The sequence below is a fragment of the Anolis sagrei genome, chromosome 4 (assembly GCF_037176765.1).
Source record: "Anolis sagrei isolate rAnoSag1 chromosome 4, rAnoSag1.mat, whole genome shotgun sequence".
NCBI lineage: Eukaryota > Metazoa > Chordata > Lepidosauria > Squamata > Dactyloidae > Anolis > Anolis sagrei.
The window spans coordinates 199,905,872-199,926,312 of NC_090024.1; the positions used below are offsets into that span (position 1 = coordinate 199,905,872).

General features: G+C 37.7%; 1 long non-coding RNA gene across 1 annotated transcript in view; it reads left to right on the forward strand.

The window, feature by feature from the left end:
* The window catches only part of LOC132772625 (uncharacterized), a 31,472-nt gene extending 20,270 nt beyond the window's left edge, over window positions 1-11,202 (forward strand). The window contains exons 2-3 of the long non-coding RNA XR_009631247.2: window positions 8,566-8,608; window positions 10,821-11,202. This is a non-coding gene — a long non-coding RNA (uncharacterized lncRNA). The remainder of the gene's footprint in view (window positions 1-8,565; window positions 8,609-10,820) is intronic.
* Window positions 11,203-20,441: the final 9,239 nt, after the last annotated feature.

A 20,441-nucleotide genomic window follows, 5' to 3' on the forward strand; every position in this document is an offset into this window, starting at 1 on the left:
AAACTCTGTAATAAAACAGTGTCATTTGTCTAGCCATAAGGATGATCACTATTGCACTGTTAAAAGTAAATGTTCTCAGGCACTATGACAAAATTCAAAGAGAGAGCAAACCGTGACGTGTGTACTATATTTCTTACCACTCAACAACATTCGTTCCCAGGATTAAAGGAATGAAACTGTACAATGGGATGTCAACATGCTATGATTAAAATAGGGCAGAGGCTCCAGATGGGAAATATATTTGTGCAGGATGGAGGAGAGGTCAGGACCACAAGCCACCCACTTCTTAACTCATGTCTTTGGACAGCTGAAATAGTCTGGCTAGCTTTGACATATCAAACCTGAGGATATGAAAATCCTTCAGTCCAATTTCACAACAGTTCTCCAAATCCCACTTGCATTCTTGTCTTATTCTTTGTTCATAACAGTTTGTGAGACTTTGTTTTTATTTTTCACATATTTTCTGTACCTCTTTCCAAAGTGTATGTATCTCCTATCAAAGTGTGTACAATGCATTTGCACTTATTTTTTCAGATGTGCACATTTTAGCCATTCACTTAAAATGGAGACATAATTTTCACAAATTGATGCAAATTTTGACGGAATGTGCAAGTGTTTCAGACATACAGATTTCCGACATATTTCTAAAGGTCTTTCTTTTAACCGGAATATATTAGTCTCCACTGCCAGAAAACCTGGGATAAACAGATAATCTGGGATCAAATCCTGGGATATAGGGTAAGTGTGGAAGGGCCGTAAGATATAGGCTGCTGAGTAGATTTCATATAACTGGCTTTGTCCATTAATGAATTTCTGAGATTTGACATTGCACAAACCAAAGCAATAGTGATGCAGGGTTTGCAGGAGAGGAGCCTGTGAGAGATAGTGGAAGGTGTTGAAGAAGCAGCAAACGTAAAATGGGACCAGGAAAAAACTCTATATCTCAGCTGTATAAAATCCCACATTATTTGCTTTGAACTGGAGTATATGGCAGTGTGGACTCAGATAATCAAAGCGATATTGTGGATTATCTGCCTTGATATTCTGGGTTATATGGCTGTGTAGAAGGGCCCTTAATGGAAATGGTAGGAATTGTTGAGATATCTTGGAGATAGGCTCCAAGTTCCATGTTTTATATATATCTTATACACATAGCCTGGAGGTAATTTTAAACATATACACAATATTTTAAATAGTTTTGTGGATGAAATAAAGTGTGTACACTGAACATCAGAAACTAAATGTTCTCCTATCTTATGGCCCTTGCACACAGCCATATATAACCCAGAATATCAAGGTAGATAATCCACAATATCTACTTTGATTTGGTTTATCTGAGTCCACACTACCATATAACCCAGTTTAAAGCAGATAATGTGGAATTTTATACAGCTGTGTGGAAGGGACCTTGGCCACCTTTGTAGAAAGCTTCAGATTTTAAAAGAGTTTGAATTTCAGAATTCTGGATATGAGACACTCAGCTTTTACCTGGTTTCTGGGGGCCCTTACACACAGCCCTATATCCCAGAATATCAAGACAGAACATCCCACATTATCTGAGTGTGGTTTCAGATAACCCAGTACAAAGCAAATATTATGGGATTTTCTGCTTTCACATTCTGGGATATAGGTCTGTGTGGAATGGGCTCCCACTTTTACCCAAATTATGTACACATTTAACCAAACAATCCTCATGTTGATTTCCACATTTACCTGATTCAGAAGCAGATCTTTCTGGTCCACTTCATAACCTTTGTCTGTCCTTCCTCTTTGCTGTTCTAAAAACAAAACCTCTGGTCTCAGCTTTTGGCCTTGAAATATTAGGGAATGTAGTATTGCTAACCTGGCAGCTTACATTAGCAAGGCTGGCCAAATATTTTTGCTGACCGAAATAGAGACATCTGGATACAATGAAGTCAAGGTATATAGTATCAAAAAACAGCCAAATTATGTTGGAACATTACACAGAAAATTTCACAAGCACCTTTCTGTATTGGTGACACTAAAACTGTAGAATTCCAAAGTAAAAGTTTTCTGCCTTTTGGGTAACCCAAAAGTAGGTATCCTATTGGTGGCATAGGTAGATGTAAATCAAGCTTGAATTGTATGTGTCTTTTAAAAATTGATGCAGAGGTTGATATTTATTTCCTCTCTCTGCATCAACCAAAGCACCCTCATACTGACTGTAGAACAGGTATTGGCCCCTTGGGCCAGGCCCGTAGCCAGGATTTCGATTTGGGAGGCCAGGGCAATCATGTGTTGCCATGTGTGAAATCCTCCTCTGATGCCATCACTATCCCCTTGGGACCTCCACTCCCAGTCAAAGAAGCAGAGGCTGCCACCACCATTGCCCCTCTGCAACCATCATCCTCTTGGAGGTGCATCAACTTGCCCATCTTTGTCCTCCCTCCCTCCCTCCTACTGTCACTCTCGCCTTTTCCCCTCTGCTACTGTGACCTCTCCTCCACATCAGCTCCTCTACATGGGACCTTTCCTCAGACACCACCTCAGCTCCCGGGGGTCCCTAGGGCAAGCGGTGTCAATGAATTACTCTGCATGGGAATTACTCTGCATGGGACTGAGTTCTAAGTAAGTGATTATAAGATTTTTCATTATAAAAGATGGTTGCTTAACAGAACAAACAAACAAACAAAAGCAAAATGAAGGAATTAATCTTTTGAGGAAAGAGAACTATCTGGGACACCACCAAGATCCAAATGATCCAGGCAAATTGCTGTACTTGAAGATGAGAATGGAATTCTTCTTTGATTATGGCTTCACTTGAAAATAGTGTTACCAAGTAGTCGTAGTAATAATAGTAATAAACACAAACTTTATTTATATCCCACCCCCTCTCCCCAGATGGACTCGGGATGGCTCACAACATAAAAAAACAACATACACAGTAGCAGTCACAATAAATCAAAAAGTCAAACCACAAGAATTAAAATAAGACCAACAACATAAATGTCAACCCATGAACATCAAACACACAAATATAAACTTTATACAGTTAAAACATATATAAGTGTCATTAAAAACAAAAGACATCCTACTCTTGATGATAAAGGCAGTAATACCCGATTTAGAATTTGCCTCAGGTGGACTCCACCTAGAATCATAGAATCAAAGAATCAAAGACTTGGAAGAGACCTCATGGGCCATCCAGTCCAACCCTCTGCCAAGAAGCAGGAATATTGCATTCAAATCACCCCTGACAGATGGTCATCCAGCCTTTGTTTAAAAGCTTCCAAAGAAGGAGCCTCCACCACACTCCGGGGCAGAGAGTTCTACTGCTGAATGGCTCTCACAGTCAGGAAGTTCTTCCTCATGTTCAAATGGAATCTCCTCTCTTGAAGTTTGAAACCATTGTTCCGCCTCCAAGTCTCCAAGGAAGCAGAAAACAAGCTTGCTCCCTCCTCCCTGTGGCTTCCTCTTACATATTTATTTATACATGGCTATCATATCTCCTCTCAGCCTTCTCTTCTTCAGGCTAAACATGCCCAGCTCCTTATAGGGCTTGTTCTCCAGACCCTTGATCATTTTAGTCGCCCTCCTCTGGACACATTCCAGCTTGTCAATATCTCTCTTGAATTGTGGTTCCCAGAACTGGACATAATATTCCAGGTGTGGTCTAACCAAAGCAGAATAGAGGGGTAGCATTACTTCCCTAGATCTAGACACTATGCTCCTATTGATGCAGGCCAAAATCCCATTGGCTTTTTTTGCCTCCACGTCACATTGTTGGCTCATGTTTAACTTGTTGTCTATGAGGACTCCAAGATCTTTTTCACACGTACTGCTCTCAAGCCAAGCGTCCCCCATTCTGTATCTTTGCATTCTGTACCTCTTCATATACACTAGCAATTTTCAAATTCTTGTCTCCAGTACCATGTTTTTAACTGTTTCCTGAAGACCGCTAAGGTGGGGGTGAGTCTAAGTTCCTTGGGAAGGGCATTCCAGAGCTGAGGAGCCACAGTAGAGAAGGTCCTCTCCCTCATCCCCACCAACCACATTTATGACGGTGGCAGGACCAAGTAGAGGGCCTCTCCAGCAGATTTCAGGGCCCATGCAGGCTCGTAAGGGGAGACACAGTCACACAAATAGGCTGGATCCAAGCTGTGTAGGGTTTTATAGGTGATTACCTGCACTTTGAATTGGGTCCAGAAACATATAGGCAGTCAATGGAGCTCTTTTAACACGGGGGTGGTGTGTTCTTTGTAGTTAACTCCTGTCAGTGGCCTAATAATAATAATAATAATAATAATAATAATAATAATAATAAACAACTTTATTTATACCCCGCTCCATCTCCCCGATGGGGACTCGGTGCAGCTTACATGAGGCCAAGCCCAAAACAACAATTACATGAAATAAAACAAAACCAAAAACGCAAATAATAAACAATAATAATGCAATTACATAAAACAAAGACAACATAGCAATATAAAATTACAATAATCTTACAATATAAAATTACAATAATATAAAATTACAATAAAATTACAATAGTTGCTGGCCTTTGTACTAGTTGTAGTTTCTGGGCCATATTTAAAAAAAGTATTTAAAATATTGATGATCTGTTGTTTTGCGTGCTTTTTATATTTTTAAAAACATTTGATTGTTTACATTGTTTCAAGTTGGTTAGGTTTATTTTTATTGTACATCATCAAAAGTAAATAAAGAACTTTTTGGCTTGAACATTATACAGGCCATGCTTGCTGCATATACTTTATGTGCTTCTTTCTTTGGAGGCTTTTAAACAAAGGCTAGAAGGCCATCTGTCAAGGGTGCTTTGATTGTGCTTTCCCTGCATGGCAGTGGGTTGGGCTAGATGACCCATGTGGTCTCTTCCACCTCTGTATTCTATTATTCTATGATTCTATTCTCACTACAGTGTGCTGTCCTGTTTAGTGTTGTATTGTAGTCTGTGTGTCTAGCAACCTGGAGTGTATGACTCAAGTTTCCTTGAAGCATCAACAATAGAAAAGGCTTGGTAGCAGAATAAATGTCCTTCAATCTATATCTGGTGATTTTCCCTCTGCTCCCAACTATTCAACTAGGCACTATCTGACACCAAATTTGGAGGATGAAGGATAGACTCTGTGACACGTACATCTCTGTCCTCCAAAGATGATGAATCATGAGAGGATGGATTTCTTTAAAAGATGAAACATTGGGGGGGGGGGGGGTGTATTTCAACATGACATAAAACTGATGAAATTTTCTCTTGACACAGATATTACATCTAATTAGGAAATTGAGCAAATATCCCAGAGGACAAAATTGGGATTCAAAATAGCCCAATGAATTGGAGAGCCCAACCAAAAATATCAAAATGAATTTGGCAGTGATAAATGTAAGATACCACAGTTAGGCAGAACAAAGTAAAAAAAGAAAGGTATACGAGGTGGGGCATCTGACTTGATAACAGTAAATGTAAAAAGGATTATGCAAACTATTAGTCAACCATGTGATAAAGTAGTTGAAAATGTCATTGCAATTCCAGCATCCAGATCAGTAGAAGTCATCTTTTACTTCTGGTCACTCCATGTTTGTGCTAACTATAGTCCAGAGTAAAACCATGATCTTCACTGCTAAGGGCTGGAGCAAGTGTTCAAGCTCTAGAGTTATGCTGAAACTCCTCAAAATAGAAACTCCCAAACATTTTAAAAGACTGCACTAGTGGAAAGCATGGAATGTTCAGCTGCTAACCAATTTCTGGCAATCTTGTCCAATATTTCCAAAGAAGAGACAATGTTTCCAAAGAAGATACAAGAAAACACAGAGATTATTGCTTTGGGGCTGAGAAAGATTTGCATGGTCTTATTAAGAAGCTTTGAAAGAAATACCTCTCGGACCGCATCTCGGCCTATGAGCCCACGAGGACCTTGAGATCGTCTGGGGAGGCCCTTCTCTCGATCCCGCCTGCCTCACAGGCACGCCTGGCGGGGACGAGGGATAGGGCCTTCTCAGTGGTGGCCCCCCGGCTGTGGAACACCCTCCCTGTTGACATCAGACAGGCGCCCTCCCTTATGTCCTTCCGGAAGAGCTTGAAGACATGGCTATTCGAGAAGGCATTTAACTAAATGCTACAGTAACTGGAAATGACAACTGGAACGGAATATAGACTACGAGATTGGTTATGATTCTATGATAAGACGAAGCGGATTTTTTAGTGTAATTAGATGATAGTGTATTAGTGATATGTTGTTTTTGTCGTTGTAGTTTATTGTAAAATATGTTTTTATATGTTGTACACCGCCGCGAGTCGCCCTAGGGCTGAGAGCGGCGGTTAACAAATGCAGCAAATAAATAAATAAATAAATAAATAAATAAAAGAAAGGGGAACAAGAATGCACATTAGTACAAAACCACAACTGAATACAAACATTGCCTGTTCACATATACCTCATATTAGTTTTTTTATGAAATACAATCTGTAAAGATTTTGCAATAAACCAATGGAGTTACATGCATATAAAATGGGACTCTCAATGTACTTATAAAACAATCGGATAATCTGGTTGCTGCAGTTTCAAAGAAGTATCCAGACTTGCAAATGACTATCAGTTGTTTTTAAAATAGAAAGAAAAATATTTTAATCTTCCTAATTTGGGTATGTATATCAAGACCATCATAATCTTAGTAGCTTGGTAACATGGAATTTATGAAAATCTGTCCCTCTTAAGCAGAGTTCAACCCTGAGTTTGTCTATACTGTCTGGCAGTGTTATCTTCAAAGATTGAAACAAGAATCTTTCTTAGCCCTCTTCAGTAACATTACCCAAGGACTGGACCTGGAAACTGAGATGTGATCCTTCCATAAGATCAGAGGTGGAAAATGTATGGCTCTCTAGATATTTGGAACTGTAACTCATGTTATTCCTGTCAGCTCCAGGCAATATAGATGACGATGAAGGATCATAAAAGTTGCAGTCTCACAACACCTAGAGGGTTGTTATGTTCCAGATATTCATGAACTGTGCCCAGTTCAAACAAATCCTCTTTGTTCATTGCATTAGGAGCTCAAACAAAGGCTTTATAAAAGCACAAGTAATGCAGGTACAGATATTATAGGGGATAAACTAAGTTGAACATTCACTGGGATTGGATCCTCAGCAGTCTTTTGAAAGACAAAAGTGTTCCCGGTAGACAAAAGTGTTTCCAGTATAGTTTTGGTAAAGCATACAAACTGTTTGACTACATTCTCTTTAACTGTCCTGATTCGACAGGGACAGCCCACTTAATTCTCCATTGTCCAACTTTTGGCCTGCTTTTAAATTGTCCCAGTTTTGCTATCTTCTTCCTACTTTCCCCATTTGTCCCCAGCTTAGTTCAGTTGCTACAAACTGAGGGTTTTTCCAGACAGGCCCTATACACAGCCATATAACCCAGACAGGCCCTACATCCCAGGATCTGATCCCAGCTTTTCTGCTTTAAACTTGATTATATGAGTCTGCACTGCTAGATAATCTGGCAGCCATTCCTAGCTTGTTTGATCTTCCTTATCAATTACTTTTGTCATCTACACAACAATCTGATATTGCTTTGCCACACATCCCAGTGTTGGAATGTATGCAAAAACAGAAGGACAAGATGACCCATACAAACTATGCTATTCCTCTACTAATGCCATAGTTATATTAGTATCATTATATACAAATCTTTTCATGTGATAGAAAACTAGAGTAGAACACATTATTGTTGTCAGATTGCAGGCAAATTAGTGGATTCCTTCTTAACAGTTAAGAAGAAACATAAGTTCAAAACCTTTGAGAAGCAATAACTCATAGAAATACCTTGCACCCACATCCCTGCATAGTTATATGTTTTGAAATGCTGATTAGCTTAAGGCAGCAATGCAATGTACTCTTGTATGGGAGTAACTCCGATTGAACATGATAGCTTTATGTTTGAGTAGATATAGAATTATGTGATGCAATCATTATTTCTACCTCTTGGCAGAGCTAAGAGGGCTGATTCTATTGTGTATGAATCATTAACGTTTAACCTTGAATTTGAAATGTATAACTTGCTAGAGACCTTTGATATACAAAGAAGGGTTTAATTACATTACATTAATGAAAATGTACTTAGGCAGAGGCAGTGACAGATAACTTGGAAGTGAATTAACTTAGAATTTTTGGATAAAGTCAGCATTAACTACACAATTCCAGGATTAGAGATATTCCCCACATAAGCTTTTCAACTGATATAAAACAGACATTGATGTAATTATTGTTTACAGTTCTTTGATCAGACTTGAATCAAATGAACACAATACCTCTGTCATTATCCTGTAACAAACTTGGAAATCAATCCCAGTGGTGACCCATTAAAGATGTTTTGTCATTTCCTACTTTTTCCTTAAAACTTAATTTTGTCTGTAATTTGAACTTGGTTGCTTTAAGTCAGAGTTTTCCAAACTGTGTGGCATGTCAACATGTTGTCTGCAGTGTTGTATGAACATAACAGTGTTGCATGAACATAACAGGAAACCTCTGAATCTGTTTGAATAATAAGCAACAAATCATGTATTTTATGAGATTTCTTGTGTCCCCAGAGTTTGCTGAAGCTGCAAAGAGGAGGACTGACTGATACTTCTAGTAAGTAAATCTCCGTGCTGGGCTGGGGAAAAAAAATCCCTAAATGGATCATCCTTGGGGGTCCCTTCCAACTGAATAGGGGAAGCATATTAATTAGTTTAGAGACTGGGTGGCCATCTGTCAAGAGAGTTTTGATGGTGCCCTTCTGTCTGAAAGAAGGGAATTGGACTAGCTGGCCCTTGGGGAGTCTATGAAAATGTAAAATTGATTGATATTGGTATCTATTGGTTAATATGAGAGACATTGAATTAGATAGCTGTTCTGGCTTAATTTTTTGTCAAAACTTTAAAAAATCCTTAAAATCAGCAGATGTATGAATATTTCTGAACATTTGGGAGAATGTTTTCCACTATCTTGTGTAATTGAATAGAAAATTCCAGAATATAGCTCTTGCAGTTTTTTAAATAAGAAAATGTTGTTTATAAAAACTTAGAAAATTCCTCAAAAATCAGGGGATAAGTGAAACATTCTGAAACATTATGGGCTAACTGTGGTAAATGTGTACTACCACTGTAGCAAGTTCCACAGCAATAGTTGTAAAAATGTGGAAGAAAAGAGCCCCTGAAATTTCCCCAATTATATTAATTATGTGCAATTACAATAACAAAAAAGCAATGAAATTTCATTACTCTCATTATAGTAATAAAATTTTCACTAAGTATAGAAACACTTCGGAAACAAAACACCAATGCCCCTTAATTTTGTAATGACTTTTGAAATATTTTTTATTGATAGTACATGCCTAGCAGCTCAACCATAGAACCATGGAGCAGAGTAAGCCTATGTGGCTCTAAGTTCCAATTTGGCAAAAATAGAGTTAAATTCCCCACCAACCATTTGTATTGTTGCACAACTAATGGGCTTTCTTGTCCCACCACAAAAATGCAAGAAAGACTTTTGCAACAAGATATCTTGCATGAATCCAAAAAAGTGAAACTACTTTGACAATAAAAGCTGATTAATAATAAAGCAATTAATGTGTGAAGATTAGTGATGCATTTATTTATCACATTTGGGAAGAAGAGTAATGTCCATGTGATTGAGATTGCTCCCTTTGAGGTAGGTTCTGTAGAAAAAACAACAACAACAGGGAAGTAGCCAAGTCCAGCAGAACTTAGATTGGGACTCTGAAGCAAGTGCTTGTTGGCCTACATCTGGCACTATGCTTCATCTTGCCTTTCAACGTTAACTATGTTTCTGAAAAAATTACAGTTGGTTTGAAACATGTGATCAGCATGGTGCTTCTGGATGCCTGCATGATTCAAAGAGCTGAAAAAAAATATTTGGATAGGGAAACTAAAATAGCTGAAAATGTGAGCAAGCCAAAAATGCACAAGAATTAGATAACAGCAAACTGGATGATGGATGAGCAATACCACAAAGAAAGGATGGATATCTGCGAAGAGTACATAGACTGATTGCCAATAATCCCAGCTAGACTGTGTTCTCTATCAGAGAGCTCCAGTGGCATTAAGTGTCGAATGAGTGTTGCTTAATGCTCAAATGCCATTGATTCTTTTGTCACTTGCTGCTTCTGTACTTGCTTATTAGATACAACATTTATGTCAGAAAACATCATCCTTTTTTTAATCCTTGGCAAAGCCCCACTGTTATACTCACTTGAAAGTTAAAAGCTGACCTTTGGTCGAAAGCCTTCTTTTGCTGCTCCAATTCTTCCTGGTTTTAGGCTGTGACAGAAGCATCGTGCTGAAATCATGTATTCTATCTATATTTCAGATGTCTGAAAAAGGAAAGAAGATCACAGAACTCAAATTAATTCTTCACAAGTCATATTATTGTCCTGGACATTTTCCCTCCTAGTCTTCATATCAATGTGTTGCCTTGTTAAGTGCCAATAAGCATGTATGACACTCTAACAAGGCAGAAATTGGCTTATTGATGGACCTGTCAGCTGTTCCTCCTGCAGCAAGAGGATGGTAAAATACAAGCAACAGGGAAGGAGTGGATCTGCGTGCTCTCTCTCCCCATGTGCATGATCTTTGTTTGTGCCCTACAGCACCCAAAGACCTTTACGCAAATTGCAGGTAGACTGATATATTGTCCCTTGCTGTGCAAGCCCTGTCACCAATCACTAGAGTGAATGGCACAGGCTGCTGTGACTTTCAAATAGAACCCCTTTGCTTCATCAGGAAATAACACTGCAGGATTTGTGTTTTGTAGTCATATTTATTTTTGTTTTTTGTTGCTCAAGGAGCAGATTTCACTAACAACATGGGGCCCAATACAGAATAAAATATATCTGGTCGACAGTGAAGTCCAGTGCAATTGACTCCAGCAGTCACTCTGGATGCTGGGAATACAAAGAGCTTGATGATGGTGACAATGATGATTGGCCAGCATTCTCTATCAGTGTATGTATCCTTCTTTGACCCAACCTCCTTCCCTGCACCAGTTTGATTAAAGCATTATTCACCCATGTTTGAACTACTGGCAAAGTTGACCCTCTTTTCCTTATTCAGGGGAAGTTACAATCATAGTAATTGTGTCACAAACTTAATGAAGCGGGAATTTTAGATATGGAACAATTACTTACATTTACTCATAATTTTTTTTCCACAGGGGGAAAATGTTATTTAGGAAGCCAAAAATGTGTGAATATAATATGCCCATAGCATTTTCTGGACAAGAAAAAAATCAATATATAATTTTTCTGTACTAAAAACAATATAACAACCAGAAATATTATTTTCTGGACTGAAAATGTTTCCTGCACAGAAAATACTGCTTCTGTACAGAAACCATGCATCCAAATTAATAGGGGTGTGCAAAGTTTCAGAGGTCATTTTATTTTTTGGAAGATTTGGGCACTTTGGAATAATGAATCACTGAAGGCAAACGAGCCCCCGAAGCAATATGAATCAAAGCAGTCCCCTCCAAAAGTTTGTAAATGCTCTGGTTAATTTGGAGCATTTTTTTACAATGTAACTAACAACATTGCCTGAGGTGGGAGGAAAGGAGGAGGTTGAACATGGCAGCTGCAAAGCTAATATCCCCTCAGTGCTTGAAAGATCTATTCTGTGTTTGTTAAAACTTAAACTTAGAAAGTGATTGAAAATTACACTCCTCTTTCCCTAGCCTTTGGATTGGGGATCTTAGAAAGTACTTTAAAAGTACACTTCTCTTTGTTTAGCCATAGCAGGAAGATGGAATTCCTGTATTATTATTATTATTATTATTATTATTATTATTATTATATTCATTAATTATTACTTCATTATTTATTATTATTACCCCAAAGACCTTCCAATCCCAATTCATTCTATCAAGCAGGAAGATGTAATAATTACTATTATATTATTATATCCATTATCATTTATTTGTACATAACAACACAGCACACATGCATATTAGGTCCAAGTTTCTGGGGTACATATCTGAATATCAGGCTCTTCCCAAGGTCCTAGGATATTAGAGGTATTTTAGCAGAATGTGTGCAGTTCCAAGAAGTGTTGCCTTCTGCAGCATGTGGATTGATGTTCTTTCCAAATTAAGGCTTTTCCAGTGCTTTTCAAGGTTTCTTGGAATGTTTCCAAGCACAGCAACCATTATTGGTACCACTGTTGTTCTCTTTTGCCATAGTCGTCCAATTTCAATTCGCAAGTTCTCTTATGTTGTGATCTTTTCTACTCTACTGCCTCCTGGTAGTGCAATGTCTATAATAAAAACCTGTTTCTTTTCCACAACTGTTATATTTGGTGCGTTATGTCTCAAGTGTTTATTTGTTTGGATTCTAAAATCCCAGAGTATTTTTGCTTCTTCATTTTCCTTGGTCTTTTCTGGCTTGTGCTCATAACAGGTTTTACCGCAGGGTAGGCCATACTTCTTGTAAAGATTTCAGTGCACCATTGCTGCTAGCCTGTTGTGATGTTCAATATAGTCATTCTGGGCTATTTTCCTGCAACTGCAAATGAGGTGCTCCACTATCTCATCAATCCCTTTGCACAAATAGCACCTTGGATCATTGTAGGACTTTTTAATAATTCTTGTTTTTATTGCATTTGTTTCTAAGCCTTCTAAGCCACTCCCATGTTTTCTTGCTGTTGACTTTTCCTTCAGTGCTCTTAAACTACTACCTTGCTTAGCCACTACTCTTTTTGTGTTGCAAACTGTTTATATTTTCAAGCCTCTGAGGCTGAGAGAGTGTGATGCACCCAAAGTGCTTAAATTGAAAAGAAAATCCTAAAAATCAGTGGATAGCCGGATGTTTCTGAAGCTTTGCAGGAATTATGTTGTACTCATGTTCTGTCACTGTGGAAAAATTTAAGGGGATACTTCTTTTAGTGTTTTTTTTTAAATGTAGTAAAAGCTTTTAAGATTTCCTTAAAAAATCAGTGGATGACTGATATGTTCTGAAACTTTGCAGCAATAATGCAAAGTTCTGTTAGTGTGGGTAAATTCAATGTGATATGTCTTTTGGGTTTTTTTTTAAAATGTTACTTGTAAAGAATTTTTAAAATTTCTAAGAATTGTAGATAACTGAAACTTGTCAGGCGAACAATTGTCAGGTGAACAAACTTGTAGGGAACAATACATGTGGCCTACAAGTGTAACAAGTTTCTGAAAGCCATAAAAATGGTGGAAAAACAATCCTCTACAATTTCCCCTTTGCCACTAATGGAACAAATCTTACTTGAACAATAACAAAACTTTGGAATTCGAATGAATAGAAAATAGGAATCCAAATTTTGAAATGATATCCAAAACAAATTCTGACTTTTAACACACCTCTACAAATTATGGACAGAATAAGCACTGCAATGTAAATATAATTTTGAAAACACAGGGCTTTCAAACACTTTCCCACAACAGGAAGAAAATTGCCAAAGTTACTTCAAGGATGACATTAGTGAAGTCTGCCACCCTTACCTTTTGCTGCACTTCCACATCTGCCCTCAAACACAAGCACAGCTCATGGAACCAGGGTACACCTTCATAGCTAGTCAGTAGCTAGTGGGAAGAAGTGGGTTCTAACCACCAGCAGCTTTAGTTTTTCAGCAAGAGAAAAGGGAAAGCTGTATGTCTCTTCAGTCTCCAGAGAGTCTAGGTTGGATATTGGAGGTGGGTCATTGTACAAGAAGGTACTTAATATCTCTTTTTGTAAATATCTAAAAAGTTTGGACTTTGTTATACCACTAATAGGATTCAGGCTAATTTTATCCTTAATTATGGTAGATTTATTGGAAAGAACTATCAATAGAACTTATGCTCTATTGATATAAGTCTCTTTTTTCTACAGATGGAAAAAAATTAATTGCAATTAACAATGTTGGCAAAATTTGCACTTTTGTCCTTCTCAAGATTTGTGAGGAAATGTACACTCACCTCGAGCATATGTACATTTGAGAGTCATACAATGCTCTTTTGAGAAAGAAAATGCTTCCCAAACTATGTGCTTATTTCAAATTGTTGTTGTTGTTGTTCATTTGTTCAGTTGTTTCCGACTCTTCATGACCTCATGGACCAGCTCATGCCAGAGCTCCCTGTTGGCCGTCACCACCCCCAGCTCCTTCAAGGTAAATCCAGTCACTTCAAGGATCCCATCCATCCATCTTGTCCTTGGCCGGCCCCTCTTCCTTTTTTCTTCCATTTTCCCCAGCATAATTGTCTTCTCTAAGCTTTCCTTTCTTCTCATGATGTGGCCAAAGTACTTCATCTTTGCCTCTACTATCCTTCCCTCCTGATCGCTAAAAACACATAATTGGGAAACACACAGAAAAATATGCTTGAGTCAGAGAAAGTAAGTTTCATATATTGCATAAAATCAATAGGAGATACACACATTAGAGAAGATTCATAAAGTTCTGATGTGAGCAAAATTTAGATGGGATCTCTAGAGATTTGGACTTTATCAGAAATAGGTGAAATGCATGAAGAATCAGGACCCTCACAGTGAGTTTCTATGGCTAAGCAAGAATTCAAAACTCTCCCCAGAGTTGTTGTCCAATGCTCAAATCACTATATGTCACTGAACCCCCAGAATATGCCTAAACAGAGAGAAATGATTAGTTTAATATTGTATGCTGATCTGCCTCCTTGTTCACTCTCTTTTAGATGACACACTTCCTCTGTCTTTTGATGAGTGGATAAATGGTCACTGTAGCATGATCCCATAGAGCTGCAGTAAACATTGTGCTGGACAAAGCAATAGTTTGACTTAGTGTGGCAGGCACCTTTGTTCTGTGTTACACAAGCTATAGTTGGGTCTGAGGCTTGATAACTGCTGTAAATATACAAAGCTTTGGAAGTGCATGAGAGCTTATGTGTGTGGGAGCTTCATGGCTGTTTCTTTCATGCTCTTATCCTCTATGCGCTTTGAGTTCAGGGGTAGAGAGTGATCTTTGAAAGACAACTTTCCTGAGAAGATGTGGATGTTTCTATAGAAGATTTGCAGCAACCTCAGTACAAAGAAGTGCTTCTTTGTTGTGACTCCATATCTCACTGAAGCAAACAGATCAAATCCAACCTGAGTCTTCACGGTTGGAAGGCCATGGGACAGAGTAGAAATATGTTATAACTTAATGCATTTTGAAGAGTAAGAACATGTGCTTGACCTGATGTAGGCTTGCTTAGATCTAAAATTAAAAGAGAATAATAGAAGGGTTGGATTGGTTTGTCCTTTTCCTTTCCATTTTCCCAATGTTCCCACTGTTTATGTATTCTGCTAACAACAGTTTCTCTCTCTCTCTCTCTCTCTCTCTCTCTCTCTCTCTCTCTATCTCCTACCTCTCCCTCCCCCCCCCCCCCCGTGCAGCTTAATAAAAAGCAATAAAATACAATGAAATAGCAGCAAGCCTAAAACCAATAACATCAAAGAACTAAGACAGCTGGGCCAACAGATAGAAACAGTAGCCCAAAAGCATCAGAAGAAGCTTAAATGTTTAAAAGTATGAGAAAAAATAGTTTAGTGTCTGAAAGGTAAAACAATCAAACAAACAAAAAAGAAAAAAAAAAAACACTATCCGAGAAGAACTTGGGGGAGAAACTCCACAGTGAGGCTAAAGCCATGAAAAAAAACTCATCTTTTTTGCATCCAATAGAAAATGAACTCAAAAATTGAGACACATGCCTAAGGACCTTCAAAGATGAGCATAAAGGAGGTGGGGGGGGGGGGTTGCATAGCAGAAGACAATCCTTTACATAACCCTGCTCCAGGCTGCTTAGGATTCGTAATGTGCCAGGAATATATGAAGAGTGTCTGGCTTGATCAGCCATCCCTAGAACAGACACCTCTTAGGGAAAGATGTGGATGTGGGTTATTAATTATGAAAGATTTCTTTCCAATACAAAAACAAATATATATATATATTTAAAAACTTGCTTACAAAGCTTGTTTATTCATATCAGTAACTGCACTCACTCCCGTCTCTACTGCAAATCAGTTTTCCCTAACCTCATCCTTGCTTCATTTCCATTACAAAGTGCATAACACAAGAAATATGTTAACTCTTTGCATGCTGGAATTTTATATGCAAAGAACAATGTCTGCTCATGGCATTTTGCATTATGGAAGCTAATCAGAAAAGAGTTAACCACTACCCTGTTGGATAATGCATTCCAACCCCACTTTCACTTCTGCAGAAACATTTCCAATTAGATCTTTCTGATTTTTGATCTCTAAAATGATTGGATGTGCCCTGCTTCATTTGGTTCCTACTCCTCCAGCTGGCTTGATCTGGTCTTCTATTCTTCCTGCCTTCTGAAACTTTCCAAATTTAATTTTGGAATTGGCACATGTGTAGTTTGATATGGTTCTCGGTTCAATATCCCTTTGTGTTCTTTACTTGTTTCTGATATACATTTACACATAATACATTAACCTATCAATAGAATGTACAACATTGATTACATCAGAGTACAAAAGGCAGCTATGAATAACCACAAGACCATGTATTTATTGATTGGTTTATTGCAGTTATGCATCTCTGCACGTACATGTTTGCATACAGTGGCAAAGTAGCCTATAAGGGAGAGGAAATCACCTGAAAAGTTATACCATATGCTTAAGAAAGCTCAGGCAGTTCAGAAAGATTATATATCTGGGGAAAAAAATCAGTTTTGGGCAATTTGGCCAGAATTCTGTTGATTGTGACACAATTTTAAGCAATTAATGAAAATATAAAGAAGTTTAGTGTGTTTGTTTGATTTATACATGCATATATTTATATAGCTATTTATTAGGGCTGGGCGGTTTCGTTTCGTTAATTCGTAATTCGTTAAAAATTCGTTATTTTTTTTATAACGAAGCGATAACGAACCATTCTGGAGCAACTAAAAAATGAACCGAATTTTTAAATTCATTTCATAAATGCTTCGGATTCATTATGTATTCGTTTCATTATCGGTTTGAGGTCGTTTCGTTATTATTTCCGCATGTCTGGGGCAAGTTTTATAGTTGTTTTTTGTTTAATTAGTGAAAAAAAATTATAATATCACACCAACAGTCAACAACAGAGGGAGAGGGAAGCTTCAGAAGTTCCCCCTGTCCCATTTGGAGGTTTTTTAGCATATTGCGCGGTCGCGTCCGCCATTAACGAATCGATTCGTTATTGTTTCGTAATTGTTTCATTAATGTTTCGTAATTTTTTTACATTTATGAAATTTCGTAAATATCGAACTTTTTAAAAGAAAAATTTCAGAATTCTTTTAAATATCGAAACTCAAAAACCCCCAAAAAACGAATCGATTTTAGAAACAAATTTTTCCGTTGTTACCCAGGCCTACTATTTATCTATTTAAAGAAGAAGGGAAGGCAGGCAGGCAGGCAGGCAGGCAGGGAGGGAGGGAGGAAGAAAGACAATCAGTTGAACAAACATTGTTCGTTGACACTGACTGGCATGCCCTAGGCACTCTGGGACTTGCCTGCTAGAGAAGTTTCAGTTGGGTTACCTTAAGAAGTATTCCCACAGATGTTTTTCTTCAAAGGGGAATGTTCTTTCATCCTGTCTTCTCTTATACTGGAGCCTACTGTTATTCCCTTGAATAAAGTATTCCCTGTTTCAAAGTTCATTGACATCAATGAAACCGGGACTTCACCTTAGAGGGAAAAGGCTCTTTGATTGAGCCATTGCCTGGAACACCAAGTTCTTGAAACTGTCTTTTCAGTTTCAACTCCCAGGAGAAGCAAAGGCTAATTACATGACTGCTTAGTGTAAACTGGATTGTGGGGGTTTTTTTCTTCCTAGTTGGTCATTCACCTGATTTGTAAATGTACCAGAAACAATTTAATGGAGCTAAGGTGCAGCATTGGCTTCCATCAGTCCAGTTTTCTGTAATCAATTTAAAGTTAGATTCTGAACTTGTTATTAATTCCTCAGATAATGAACTCTTTAATGAATTCTTCAAAGAAATCAATGTGGAGGACAAATTAAAAACTAATAGTGTGGTATGACCCTTCAGAAGAATGTTCCTCAAATTTCCAGCAGCGATGACAGCACACCAAATGGGAAATGACTCTGAGAGTAGTTCATTTCTAAAATGTAGGCTGTTTGATTATGGAAGTTTTTTTAACTAATTTCAAACACATCAGAATGTGTTATTAAAATAAAGAGGTTTTTTTTGTGTCAGGAGTGACTTGAGAAACTGCAAGTCGCTTCTGATGTGAGAGAGTTGGCCGTCTGCAAGGATTTTGCCCAGGGGATGCCCAGACATTTTTGATGTTTTACCATCCTTTTGGGAGGCTTCTCTCATGTCCCCGCATGGGGAGCTGGAGCTGACAGAGGGAGCTCATCCATGCTCTCAGTCTTCAGTCCTGCTGGCACATGGGTCTAACCCACTGCACCACTGGGGGCATAATTAAGGGTAAGAATGGAAAGAAAGAAAAAAGGGTAAGAATGGAAAGAAGAAAAGGGAGGGAAGGAGGTGACTTCTACCAGCTATTCAGGGGCGGGGGGGGGGGGGGAGAGGGGGGAGGAAGATAGCTAGAATATTACAATTTCCTGAATCCCACTTGCCATATTGAGAATTGCTGTCCAAAAAGTAATTTTTCCAAACTCTTTGTTTTACAATACCTTTGTTCCTGTGATACATTTGAATTTTCTGTTGTCAATAAATTACTGCTTGTATTTTATTATTTTTTGCCCTGGGGGAAAAATTGAGATGAGGACAACATGAGATATCATCTTGAATCCAAGAAAACTAAGAATAAAAATAAAAGTCAACAATGCAATACAACAAATGTTCACTCTGTTTACTGTTATTCATATGTAACCAATGGTGGAAACTCTTTCTCTCTCCCTTCTCCTCTATTATTTTAAGGCTCGACTCTTGATTTATGCAAGCATGAAACTGATTCAACTTTAGAAAAGTTAAGCCAGCAATTGCCACTTATATGCTGCAGAGGAAGACTGCAAAGCTGAAATGCATCTGTCAGGGAGAACTGTAGTCATCTTGTATATGAGTCATTAAATCTATTAATCTCTGTCTTTTCTCGAGGATAGATTTTTATTAGTCTGATATTGTGGCACTGCAGATGTTGTTGGGCTACAGCCTCATCTGTCCTAGTCAGTTCAGCTAATGTTAATTAGTAAGTTGTATCTAATTTGTAAGTTTTGTATATACAAACAGATTTTAAGAAACATCAGGGGTAGACGACGACAATGACACAAAATCATTGTCGTCGAAAAATTCAAAAGTCCCTGCCCTAAACTATATTTCCCAGAATTTTGCTCAGCATCAGAAATCTCCAATTAGGATAGGGGAGAAGTTTTTCCCTTCTAGCAGCAGTAAGAGTGCCAATAAATTGTTGAAACTGTAAAGAGGAGGACTGACTGGTACTTCAATACAAGTAAGTAAATCCGTGCTGAGCTAGGAAGAAATCCCTAAATTGAAGTTCTATTGCTTAATATGAGAGACATTCAATAAGATAGATGTTGTGGCTTTTTTTTTTTTTTTAAAAAAAATGTTTTTGTCAAAACTTTAACAACTTTGCAAAAATTGGTAGATGTATGAACATTTCTGAAAGTTAGGGAAATGATCCACTGTTATCTTGTGTCATTGTACAGAAAATTCAAGTAGATAGCTCTTGTAGTTTTTAAAAAAAATTACAAATGTTGTTTTTAAAAGCTTTGGAAATTCCCCCAAAAACCTGTGGATGAGTGAAACATTCTGAAACTTGATGGACTAACAGTGGTAAATGTGTTTTATAATCATAGCAAGTTTCATGCCAATAGCTCTAACAATGAGGAAGAAAGGTATCCCTGAAATTTCCCCATTGGCATAATTCATTACTTAATGAAAGGTAACAAAATTAGTTAACTCATTACAATACAGACCCCATTCAATTTCAGAAACATTTTAGAAACAATTCCTTAGCCCACCCCCTAATTTTGTAATGAGTATTGAAACATTTTTATTGATCGCACATACATTAAATGTCTAAATAATGTATTCATTTTTTGTATTTGAAACTTTATCATTTACTTCGCAAATGCAAGTTAATTATCCCTTATCCAAAATGGTCTGAACCAGAATTTTATTTATTTATTTACTTACTTTTTTTTTTTTTGCTTCTTGGAATACCTGCATTGGCATATATGTACATAATAAAATATCTTGGAAATGCAACCCAGGTCTCAATACAAAATTCATTTGTGTTTAATATATCTCTTATACATAGAGCCTAAAGGTCCTTTTATACATGATAATTTTTAATAATTTTGAGTGTGGAACAACATCAGAAAGCAAAGGTATCAGTAGCTCAATCACCCAAGTGGATGATTTTGGATTTTGGAGCATTTTGGATTTTGAAATTCAGCATGAGGGATGATCAAGCTGTATTCAATGAATATAAAAGTCATAGAAAACTGAATAGCAA